Genomic DNA, 12,050 nt, shown 5'->3' with positions numbered 1-12,050 from the left:
ACTTGTCAGGAGCAAGGCACAGATCTGACTTGAAGGGAGGGGTTGCAGAAGGGCATGAATTCCAGAGTGAGGCATCATCAAGGCCATGCAGAGGCCACCTGCTGCCCAGCCCAAGCACTTTGTTGTGAGGATAATATGCTGAGGACTAATAAGTGAAGCCTAAAAAGATGCAGTTAGCTAATCTCAAATAGCCAAAAGTCTATGTCCCCTATTCATTTCAGAGTTGATTTTTTTTCAAATAGTTTAATGGGTTCCTCCTTCCAACTCTGCAAACTCTTGTGGGTGATCAAACGTTTATGTGAAAGCAGCAAAACTAAGGTGGTAGTAGACATATGAGTTTAAAAGTAATAGGCTGGAGAAAATTTTCCTATAGCACTCAGGGATTTCTCACACTCACACGTGTAGACAGGACAGACATGTGATCCTGCCCTTGTGTATGAGGGTTTTTGTTGTTGTTGCTTGTTTTTTCTTTTTTCCCCATTTCAGCAGCTTTTTTTAGGTGTCAGCCTCAAAGAGAGTTATTATGTCTTCACTTGCTGGCCAGGCAAATCATTTCAGTTACACCTCACAGTGTGTTACACCTCACAGTGTGTTATACCTCACAGTGTGTTATACCTCACAGTGTCTGCCTTCCCTCAAACTTACTATATCTACGAGCTCATATAAGTGCACTTGCTGTAGAAGCACAGCCTGTACTCTTCAGCCCCACAAAAAATGTAATCTTGTCTTCAGGAAATAGATAGTTCTATGAATGTCAGCTTCTCCTTATATAATACTCGACCCTAGCAGGATTATTTCAAATACACACACAGAAACATTTATATGAAGAATTAGATGGGCTTGTTTCAACAATAAAATCTTTAATATGACAAGCAATTGATTACAGATGCATCCATTTAACTGTCCTCCAAAATATTTGTCCTGAGGAAGGAGTGTGTGAATTCACCAAAAAGACAGAGCACAGCTGGCAGGAGTCTCCCAGAGATGTGATATGTCAGCCACACTCCAGAACAGAAGGGCTGTGCTTGTTGTTTTTATTAATGATCTTGTTACTTGAAATGAAACAAAATCACAAATACGCAGACTTTCTAGGCTTAAAACAGGGCTGTGAGATTAGAGTATTATGGATTAATGTGCCCCTCTAGCTCATAAGGGCACAAGACCAAATCCAGTTAAAAAAGAGATAAGAGCAATCGTCCTCTACTTGGGATAAACAAATCTGCTTCATCCATCCAGTAGGGCTCACATTAACACAAATCCCACCCAATAGGATTGGCCAATTTATTTCCAGTGATAAGAACAGCCCCACCTGATGCAAACCTGCTGGAAAAACATGCTGATGTCTTTTAGCCGTATTCCTTCCACAAAGGAGCAGTACAGGGCATACAGTATAAAGACGGAAATGTTTAAAAGGGAAGAGGATGTTTAGAAACTCACCCAGTGCAGGAGAGGAGGGGAGGGTCATTTCAAAATATGCCCTATAAATTTCAGATGTTTTTCTCACTCTGGGGTAAGTGATTGGAGACTGAATTGCTTCCTAGAGAGAAAATTCCACTCTGAGCTTACTTCTCTTTTCGTCTGCATTTATATTTATAAGAGGCATCAGAGTGCTGGGAAGAACTGAAGCATGGCTGAAAAGTTGAACAGATACTGTCTCCGTATCATGGTTTAATACACTGATAAACAGACTATTGAATCAGTCTCCATTCATAAGAAGAAGGTTGAGGAAGTGAGCACATCGAACCTGCCCTGATTTTAGCATAACACACACTTAGGAGACTCCAGAAAGATGGCAGAGGAACTGCAGCCTCAGGAAGCCAACCAACCACTGCTCATGAAATTTAACTACCTTCAAAGATGATCAAGCCTTGGCCAGGCAAGGTGGCTCATGCCTGTAATCCCAGCACTTTGGGAGGGCCAGGTGGGTGAATCACAAGGTCAGGAGTTGAAGACCAGCCTGGCCAACATGGTGAAACTCTATCTCTACTAAAAATATGAAATTAGCCTGGCATGATGGCGGGCACCTGTAATCCCAGCTACTCAGGAGGCTGAGGCAGGAGAATAGCTTGAACCTGGGAAGCGGAGGCTGCAGTGAGCTGAAATCATGCCACTGCACTCCAGCCTGGGTAATAGACCAAGATTCTACCTCAAAAAAAAAAAAAAAGATTATCAAGTCTCATGAAGCATAAAAATGGCATTAATACATGTATAATGTAATAATACATTGAATTAGGAATATTATTAGATTAATATGTACAAAAAGTGAAATGCAACTAATTTGACCCCTAAATTGTAGGATATATTAGGATATTATTTTTTGATTAAAAAAATACCACCATGATCTGATTTGTAAAATAATTTGTATTTTATTTTACTACAATTATTGTTTGCCTACCCAATCACATCCAGAAACTGGCATGAAGAAATGGTTTGTCCTTCATAATAGATAATGGTGTATAATAATAATGTTAATTGATTAATTGATTTATTAATGTATAGCATTTAGTGAATACCTATTGTTTGCCAATCACTGGTTTGATAATAGGCTTCAAATTCAGCGAGAGAAATAGAGTCTCTGATTTCATCCTGTTCATAGTAAATTATGGGCAGTGAAAAATAAACTAGAAATTAGAGTATAAACTCCACTGCAAGGAGTGTGTGTGCACAGGTGTGCATGTGTGTGTGTGTATGTGTGTCTCTGCATGCACATCTTTGAGTAGACTGAATTTGTTATATACGTGTGTGTGATTCTCTATTCAAATATTTGTGTACTTAATTAGATTATTTGACCATTAAGAACTAAGAACTTATTATTGTAACATAATAACTACAGAGACATGAAATGATCTTTAAACGCATATGAGTCTTTCAAGTTACAAACTCAAGTGTGCAAAACATAATTTTTATACTGAATGTAATGTGTACATTAACTCCCATTCCTCTGATCTTGCAGATTTTAATCTTAATTAATTCAGAAATGTCTGAATCAATTTGTGGTTTTCCTAGTTTGGAATTACCATCCCAGCTCACTTTTCCTCAGGCATACTACATTTTCCTCTAAAATTTCTTTCTTTTTTCTAATCAACGCCTAATTAATTCAGCCCTAGGATGAAAAAACTGATGGTCAGCTATATCAGGCATTTGGCCCAAATTTTTGTGGGTTTTTTTGTTTGTTTATGACAAAAACTGTGATAGTGATAATTAAAAAACTAAGATTTTGAGGTTTTGAGACTCAATGTCCTTTTTATCTATTGCTTTCCTGAGAACTTTAGAATGCAACTCTGAATCTCAAAAGATTGCAAAGAATTCTTCTTCATTTTGTTGTTCTGCGGCCGATTTCCTTCCTGCATCTGTGTATGGAAACAGGGCCAACTCAGAGAGCTGCACAGAATCACAATGACCAAGGCAAACACACTGGCCAATAACACAAACACGGCCCTTTCGCCAACTCCATTTAAAGCAGTTGCTTACAAGTCCCAGAGAAGGGAGATAATGAATGAATCACGGCATAAACAGAAAAGGGGATGCTTCTCCATTTGTAAAGTTGTGGAAGATTATTTGGTGGGTTTAGTGATGCTCATTACACATCACTAATTATGAAAGCAATTGTGCAACTGGAGGAGCCAATGTATTATAATAGCTGGGGAGGTCGGGAATGGTGTCCCCTGCCTGTAATCTCAGCTACGTGGGATGCTGAGGTGAGAGGATTGCTGGAGCCTGGGAGATGGAGGCTGCACTGAGCCATGGTTGCACCACGGCACTGCAGCCTGGGTAACCCACTGAGACTCTGTCTCAGAAAAGAAAAAAATAAATAAACAATTGGAGTAAGTACTCTGTCCCCAGCAACACTTGCCTCTAGGTTTTGTGAGGCAGACTATCTGGAATTTCTTTTTTGACTCTTTCTGTATTTTCCAAGCTACGTATAGTCATTTTATAATACTTAGCCATTAAATATATCAAACATCATTTCTTCCCCATCGTCTTATGCTACAGAGTTAACATTACCTACGGAAATGACTTTGCTCTGTGTTTCCACCCAAATTTCATCTCAAATTGTAATCCCCCTATGCCACAGAGGCACCTGGTGGGAGATGATTAGATTATGGCACAGTTTCCCCCATGCTATTCTTATGATAGTGAGTGAGTTCTCAGGCGAACTAATGGTTTTAAAGTGTGGCACTCTCTCTCTCCCACCATATAAGACATGCCTTGCTTTCCCTTTGCCTTCCACCATGATTGGAAGTTTCCTGAGACGTCCCAGACATGTGGAACTGTGAGTCAGTTAAACCTCCCTTCTTTGTAAATTACTCAAAGAGTATCTTTACAGCAGTGTGAGAACAAACTCATAAACCTACTATCCTACTGCAATGCCTGGATTATTCTCATCATGACCCCTTTTCATAAAAAAAAAAAAAACAACAGTTTGTGGAAGATCTAAGAAAATCCACAGGAAAGCAAAGTGATGAAGGTTTCACGCTGATGTAAAAGACAGTTCACCTTTTATCTGACTGATTTTAGATATATCTTTTTTTAGCTAAACATTTGTGCACATCATCAGTTCTACATTTAGTTTAACCATGTAATTATAAAATATATCTCCACATAGAAAGCTTTCACTCTGATTTGTCGTGCTTTGTAATGTGGGACATTTTAAATTGCATGTCTCCAATGCTACCTTTTCCATTGCTTTACCTAGAACTAGTCACATGGTTAGCACACTAAAGCAGCATATCTTTCAGTGGCATATGTACTGGAAATAACCTCATTAATACTTGCATACATGATTTACATTAACCTCCAAGATAAAGAAAAATACAGCAAATACGGGACATCAGACCTTCTAATGCCCAGACAGATGTCCAGCAGCTGGACAATTCACCTGTTAGTGGCCCCACATGTTTCTTAAACCAGATGCCAATTATCTTCTCAGTAGTGGGCAGTGGGCAAGAAACGTGGAAAAGGATGATTTTTTTTTTAAAGTAACAATTGACTGACCCACTGATTTTACGTGATAATCTACAAAAAAAAGCCTTATTTAAAAATAAATGTAGAAAACATATAAAAGCACATTCTTGTGCATATGTTGTGTGTGTGACACAGAGCAAGTTTTTACTAAATATATTCACACTGTATGCACTATTACATCACTGCAAGGTTTTCTGTTGGTACATTTTTCTTTTTCTTTTTTTTTTTCTTTGTAACCGCAGAACATTCTACTATATGAACAGGGTTTTATTTTTGTTCCCTATTGGAGAATATTTTGTTGTTTCCCATACTGTAATGAATATTTCTTGTTTCTGTTTTCTGCTGCCTGAATCTCATCCCCAGAACTTTTATGAGATCTCGTTCTCAGATCTTACACCTGGCTGCCTTTTCCTCTCATCTAGTCACCTTGAGCTGACCTCAAAGGTGGATTCTCATGAAAGTCCTTGCTGACCACCTAGCCCCTTAATCTCCAGTTCCCTGTTAGATTTTTATTCATAGCAATTTTCCTTACGAGAAATCACTGATGTTCATTTTTATAATGTTTTCCTAACTGGAATGGAGGCTTTATGGTTTTCTTATCGTTACTCAATAAATGTTGTTTGGGTTTATGAAGAGCCTACCTGTGTACGGTTTAGGGCTGAGGGGCAGTGGTCTTAAAGCCAAAGTCACTAACAGCTACAGTTCTCTTCTAGGGTCCCAAAGCATTCATAATATTCAGTTCCAAAATGAGGCAAAGGTAAGCAATAGCAACAATAGTAGCTGACAATTCCTGAGGGCTCACTGAGCCCAAGTCCTGGGTACAGAATCCTCACAGCAACAAATCAGTATGTATCTGCCATTACTCTTCCCCCACAGCAGACTGTACTCTACACATACAATGAAACTCATTTTCTAACCCACATTCTCAGTGTGATATGATCTATCTAGACATCCATCAAGATTTAGAGTTCTTTTTTTTAATCTCCTTTAGCCTGTGGGAGTCCTACACTGATTTGGTGACTTAGAACATGGTAGAAGTAACTTTGCCACTAACCTTCCAGAAGCCCCTGCCTCTTGGAAAGATTGGTCTAGGAATAATTCCTTTTGGAAGCCAGAAGCCATGGTGTAAGAAGAACAAGCTCTTCCAGGAGGCTATGCTTTGAGTGATGGCTCATATCACTTGTCTGAGAGAAGCTGTCGTGGATGCACAACCAGTTAGGTCATCAGGTTGCTCTGCCTCCAGCAGCCATCTGACTGCAACCACCAGAGCCCTAAGCAAAAACCACCCCGCTGAGCCCAGTCCACCCAAAGAACCACCTGTGGTAACAATAAACAGCTGTTTTAAACCACTGGGTTTTGGAGTGGCTTGTGGGTAACAATAGATAAGTGGAAAATAATTTGGTATTTTCAATGGGTGCTGTGAAAATGAAAACCCAGAACATGTGACACTGGCCTTGAGTCCAGCAGGCAGGTAAGAGAGGGAAGACTTTGCTGGGGTTGGTGGTGGAGGTCTGCAGGACAGGGGTGAAGTGGCTGTATGAGGCTGGAGAAGAAAGGGTTCAGAGTTCTCTGAAAGAGCAATTAGCAGACCTATATGTGGGCTGCAGTAATAACAGATAAAAAGGGTATTCAATGAACATTCAAACCTGGCTAAGCTGCATCCAGGCAGAAGGTAGCGAGCATCACTAGGAGCATCACCAGAGTCTTCTCGTGTCCCAAGATGCAACACAAAAAGTGGAAGCTTTGTGAGGCAATGGTAAATATGCAGAACATCTCTATTTACAGGTGAGGAAACCAAGACTCAAACAGAAAACTGACGGGTATTGATTATCCCCAATGTTAGGTTCTTGGCCAGGCATTTTTTCTCATTTAACTGCCTGGAGCAGCATGTAATTTTGTCCCTATGTGACAGATGAAGAGCCATGTATGTCACCAGAAAGTGGAAGAACCAGGTCCACACATCCAAGTCCTTGGATTCAACCTGGTCTCACCGACTCCAAAACCGACATCATGATAAACTTTTTGGGGAATGGGGAACCAGAACCAGACCCTCTGCTACTGAATACTGTTTCAGCCAGTGGGCTTCTTTTCCTGCAGATACCAAGCAGACGCCTGTACCTGTCTCTCCTGATTGTCGGAGTAATGTACATATCACAATGGACCATGCAGTTCCTCAATCATTAACACCACACCACTTCTCAATGTAGAAATGCCAGCTAAAACCACCACACAGCCATTTCTCCGTGATTATAAGCAAAATTCTTGCAAAGTTTCCCATACATAAAATGTGTTTTACCATGGAGCTAGAATCCCACGTGGAAGGAAACGACTTTACTTTTCCCACCAGTTTCCTTCTATAGTGGAGTGGAGGAGGGTCTTATGCAGCAAATAGCCTTTAAACCTCTTGCTCTGCCAAATACACTTCCTGGCCACTTGTTAATATGAGACAGGTGTGCCTCCCTTCCAAGACCCCTGGCTCAGAGGACAAATGCGGTCACCCAGGGGGCAGGGTGGATGAGGTGATACCAGGTTGCAACAGGTCCACACGACTAGCTCAGTCAATGAGGCCACCTGCTCAAATGCAATCTGTGTATGACACTGTGCAATGTGCAGAAGGAATTTCCATGACTTCGTGGGCTTTAAGGAATGGAGCCATTGGAGGAAACCAACATAACAAAGTGCTTGAACAATTCATGTGAATAACAAATACACTTGTTGAATATTTCTTGCACTCATGTATTCAAAAATATTTATGGAGTGGGCACGTTGGCCATATTTTTTTCTAAGTGCTGAACTTAGCAAGGTAAGAGTCATTTTTGACATGGGCAGAAGAGTTTCCAGGGAAAACAGCTGCCTGGCCAGAACAGTTTCAAGAGGAAAACGGAGAAGAGAAACAAGAGATGGGAAGATGGGACAAAGTCTTTCAAGGAGTTTTGCTGTTAAGAAGGACAGAAGCCAGAGAAGTGGTGCAAGGTAACTTGAGGACAAGACGTTTCCATTGTAAAATGGTCAAAATTACAGCATGTATGTACAGAGGAGAATGTGGCAGTGACAAGGGAGAAATGATGGGATAAGTCCTGGGCACATCGTTGAGCAGGTGAGGCAACACAGGCTCTAGCACACCCAGAGGAGCTGGGTTTCTTAGGACACCGATTGTCCCAGGCCTCACAAAGTCAGGCAGAGACAGACACAGGTGCAGTCAGATGGCAGATGTGTGTTGGGTGTTAGACATTATCTTGTAATAACTGGCCGGGAAAGAGGAGAGTGGGAGGCTGGGGCTGGTGATGGGAGACAGTGACAGCAGAAGTGTGTTGCTTATGCCCTGTCTACTCTGTAATCTCATTTTGGTGGCTGTCCCTGCAGAAAATCCTGCTTCACAAAGACAGGATGTTGGAAATGGAAGGGTATGCGACAGTTTCTGGGAGATAGGAGGTCAGACCAGGGAGAGGGGCAGTCTTGCAGGACAGCCCCAGGAAGCCGCACGCAATGTCGGGGAGGAGGAAAGAGGCATTCTCGGTCCCCCTGGAGCATACACGGGAATGAGGCTTGGAGCTCAGTTAGGATGTTTGTAACTGGACTTGCACACCCCACCTGCCCCTTCTGGAAATCTATGAGGCATAAAGACTCTCACAATACCCAGAGAGGTATGGACAATTATATGCTATATTGGACATGCTATGTTGTTGGGGTAAAAATAAAACGGAGACAACATTTGTGCCTGTCGCTGGGATGCTGGAGGATGAATTATGGCACAGCTAGGAAATCTCATGCAGGGCAGCCTTAAATGCATATGACCCAAATCTCATGCAGGGCAGCCTGATCATGATCAGGCAGCTCAGGACATCATAATAGGAAATGATAACCAAGGTTCATTACCAAGTAAAGCAAAACAAAACACAAGGTGTCATAAATGTGTCTAGTATCTGACCAAATGTTTAAAGAGAAAGACACACACACACACACACACACACACACACACACGTACACACACATAGATATACATAAAACATCCCCAGAATTACAGGTAAAAACCGATCAGAGTTGTTGCCTCAGAGATGGAAACTGAGGTACGTTAAGTAAGTGTGAGATGTTCCTCTACAGATAATGACAAAAAATAGGCATATTACTGGACAAGTAAATTAAACATAAGAACTCAAGGTTTTATTTTGTTCTTTTTTTTTTCAAATGTCAAGTTGTCCTGGGCTGTGTCTGCAGACCCATGGGGTGTGATTGACACTCTTTAGATTTGCCATGATGCAACAGCTGAACCGCCATTGTAGACTGGCACCATGGAAGGCTCATTTCTACATTTGTGGAAATATCTTCCCCCACAGAATTGAAAACCCTTGGAGGAAAAATATAATACCTCTAAGATCCTCTGCCGGAAGTCGTTACCTTAATCTGCCTCTATGATCACAAAGGTTGATTACACTGAGCCTGACACCCTTGTGAGAGTTAACGTTCTGATTCCGTGTTCCTTTCCACTCCTTAAGCCCTCACATCATCAACATGCCGTAACAGTAAAAGTAAAAAACAATGCTTTTCATATAAGACCCAAAGAACTAGTGTGTCTTCAACTAGTCCATTATTTTTAGTTGTAGAAATTAACCAATACAAGTTGAATAACACCTACTGAGTCCTGTTTTATTTACTTAATCACCACGTCAGCTCGAATGGGTATTTACGCAGTGGGGTTCACAACACGGTGAGAATTGCTCACCTGTTATGTCCCTTACACGTCTGACCCCTGCAGCTGACGTACTAAGACATGGTCTGACACCGAGCTGGCTCCGCGTGTTTTCCTACCAAGTGTGATTCAAGATGTGATCGCATGCCAAGTGGACTGCTTCCGACTGAGCCAGCTAACACCGAGAGATGTGTTAAATTACTCTCATCCGTTACCATCAATGGCTCTCAAGAAGTAGAAAGGACCTTGGGGATTACTCTTGGCAACTGTTTTAATAACTCTCCTATAGCTCCACTGATGTATGGTCGTTAAAATTTTTATAGGAAGTCATTAAAGTGGAAGTGGGTTTTCTGAATAGATATGGGACTTATAAAACGCTGTCTTTTCTGAAAAGATACTTTGAAAGCCTTTGCAAAATAATAATTTGACCCACAAGACATAGAAAACGTGGCCGAGCTTCCCTCTGTACAGCCAAGAAAAGGGATGGGAAAGGAAGGAAGAGCTGGTGAGAATCTGAGATGGACTTCCTTTCTCTTCGGCTCTGGGATAACCCAGTGTTCTTTTAGGAAACAGAAGTGTCAACAAAAGAAATTGAAGCAGGAAAATTACCAACACAATGTCTAATAAATATGTAAATAAACACTGGAGATTGGGTTGAGAAATATTCAGCTACTGAGCAATAGGTTTTTCAGAATTGGGGGTAGGACTTTAATTAGTAGCGCTTTAGAAACAATGCAAGTAGGTCTGAGGCAAAGATGGTAGCTTTGCTTGTCTTTGCTTTGAAAAAAGCTACTAGACCTTGGGCAGCTCTTCAGTATCTTTGGACATAGGTAGTGACCTGGGGAGAGGGAGTGGCTTGCGTTGATTGAAGCTCCAGGCTCGGATCCGAGCTCCCTGTCCGTATCCCTGCTCAGGCCACCTCCCATCTCACAAGTGAATTCATCTCTTGGTGCTTCCCCTTTCTCCATTTATAAAATGAGAGTAACGGAAATACCTACTTCACAAGGCTGTCTTATGGTCAGAATAAACTAATATTTCCAAATATTAGCAAATGTGCTGGAAAATAGTAAATGCTATGCAAAAATGGCTTGTCAGTCTTGCTATTAATTGTGATACATACAATTATTTCCCCATAAAAGGGAAGGATAGCTGAGGTCTCTAGGTACAATGCAATTTAGAAATGTTACAATACTGAGCAGCCAATAAATGTTACATAGCAAATCTTCTGGAAATGCCAAATTATGAGAGAAATTATGTATACTGTTCCGCATGGCAGAGTAACTAGTCACTAAATACCAAACATCACTCTCCTTGAAACAAACCGTTACTCTAGTCCAAATGGAACCTCAGGCCCTGTTCTGAAATCCATACATCTTTTGGTATCCATTAAGGAAGCTATACTGCAACTGCTTATTGGATTTTTGCATATTTACATAGTCTTATCAGTTCATAGATGCCTGGTATAGCTTTTGACTCAGCATAATGCCAAGTTCAGGCTACAGTGGCTTACTGCAAAATTTTCAATGAGCTAAATATTCCCATGCATAAAATAATTAGATTTTGCATTGTTTAGAATGTACAACTATTTGTATCTTTTGTCCAAATAAATCTGATAGTATTTTGGTATATGATTCTTATCTTTAGTAAACCATTTAAAGGACATTTGGACACCCCTGTTTCTCCTGATTCATAGCACAGAAGCAGAATGCGATGTTCTCCATAACCATGGAGAAAATTTATTCCCACTGACCTGCCCACTGAAATCATGTCCTCAACACAGCCGCACGTGGTTAGAATTGGATCCTCCCACCTCCCCCCAAGAACACCCATCTCTTCTCATATTGTGGACATGGATTTATTTTCTTATGGAGTTGCATTAGAAAGAGGTTTAATTATGAACATCTAAAAATGCACACTGTGAAACGCAGCTGAACGATCCCTAAAGACTTAAAGCAGGTGAAGTCCATGGATAGCGTAGAAGAGTGTGTCCCGGGGATCCACTCCCCTGCTCCTTCCCACGCGGACGACGTGCCTTGGCCACGTGAAAAGCACAACCCACATACCCCGGAGTTCCAGCTGAGAACAATGATTCAGAGATCAGGGCATGACGAGCTTTTCGATAAAATCAGCTTACGGAGTTAAAAGACTGGCTTCCGACTGATCTCCTTAGGATATATTTAATCCAAAAGGAAAAGTCACAGGAGAGTGCCAGCAAACTACTTGGATAATAAGGAAGTTTTAAAAATAGAAACATGAGATCATATAGGGTAACAATCAGAGTTAGAGCTGGTCTAGTTTATGAGTTATTGCATATTCTTAATTGAGAAAGCTACATACATAAGGTTAAAGATAACGTGAATTTTCATGTGGGCCACCGTCTTTCTTAATTTAGTAAAAT

Source organism: Pongo pygmaeus, chromosome 8, assembly GCF_028885625.2.
Source record: "Pongo pygmaeus isolate AG05252 chromosome 8, NHGRI_mPonPyg2-v2.0_pri, whole genome shotgun sequence".
In the NCBI taxonomy this organism is placed as follows: Eukaryota; Metazoa; Chordata; class Mammalia; order Primates; family Hominidae; genus Pongo; species Pongo pygmaeus.
The sequence above is the reverse complement of the archived record's forward strand: the minus strand, read 5'-3'. Positions refer to the sequence as shown.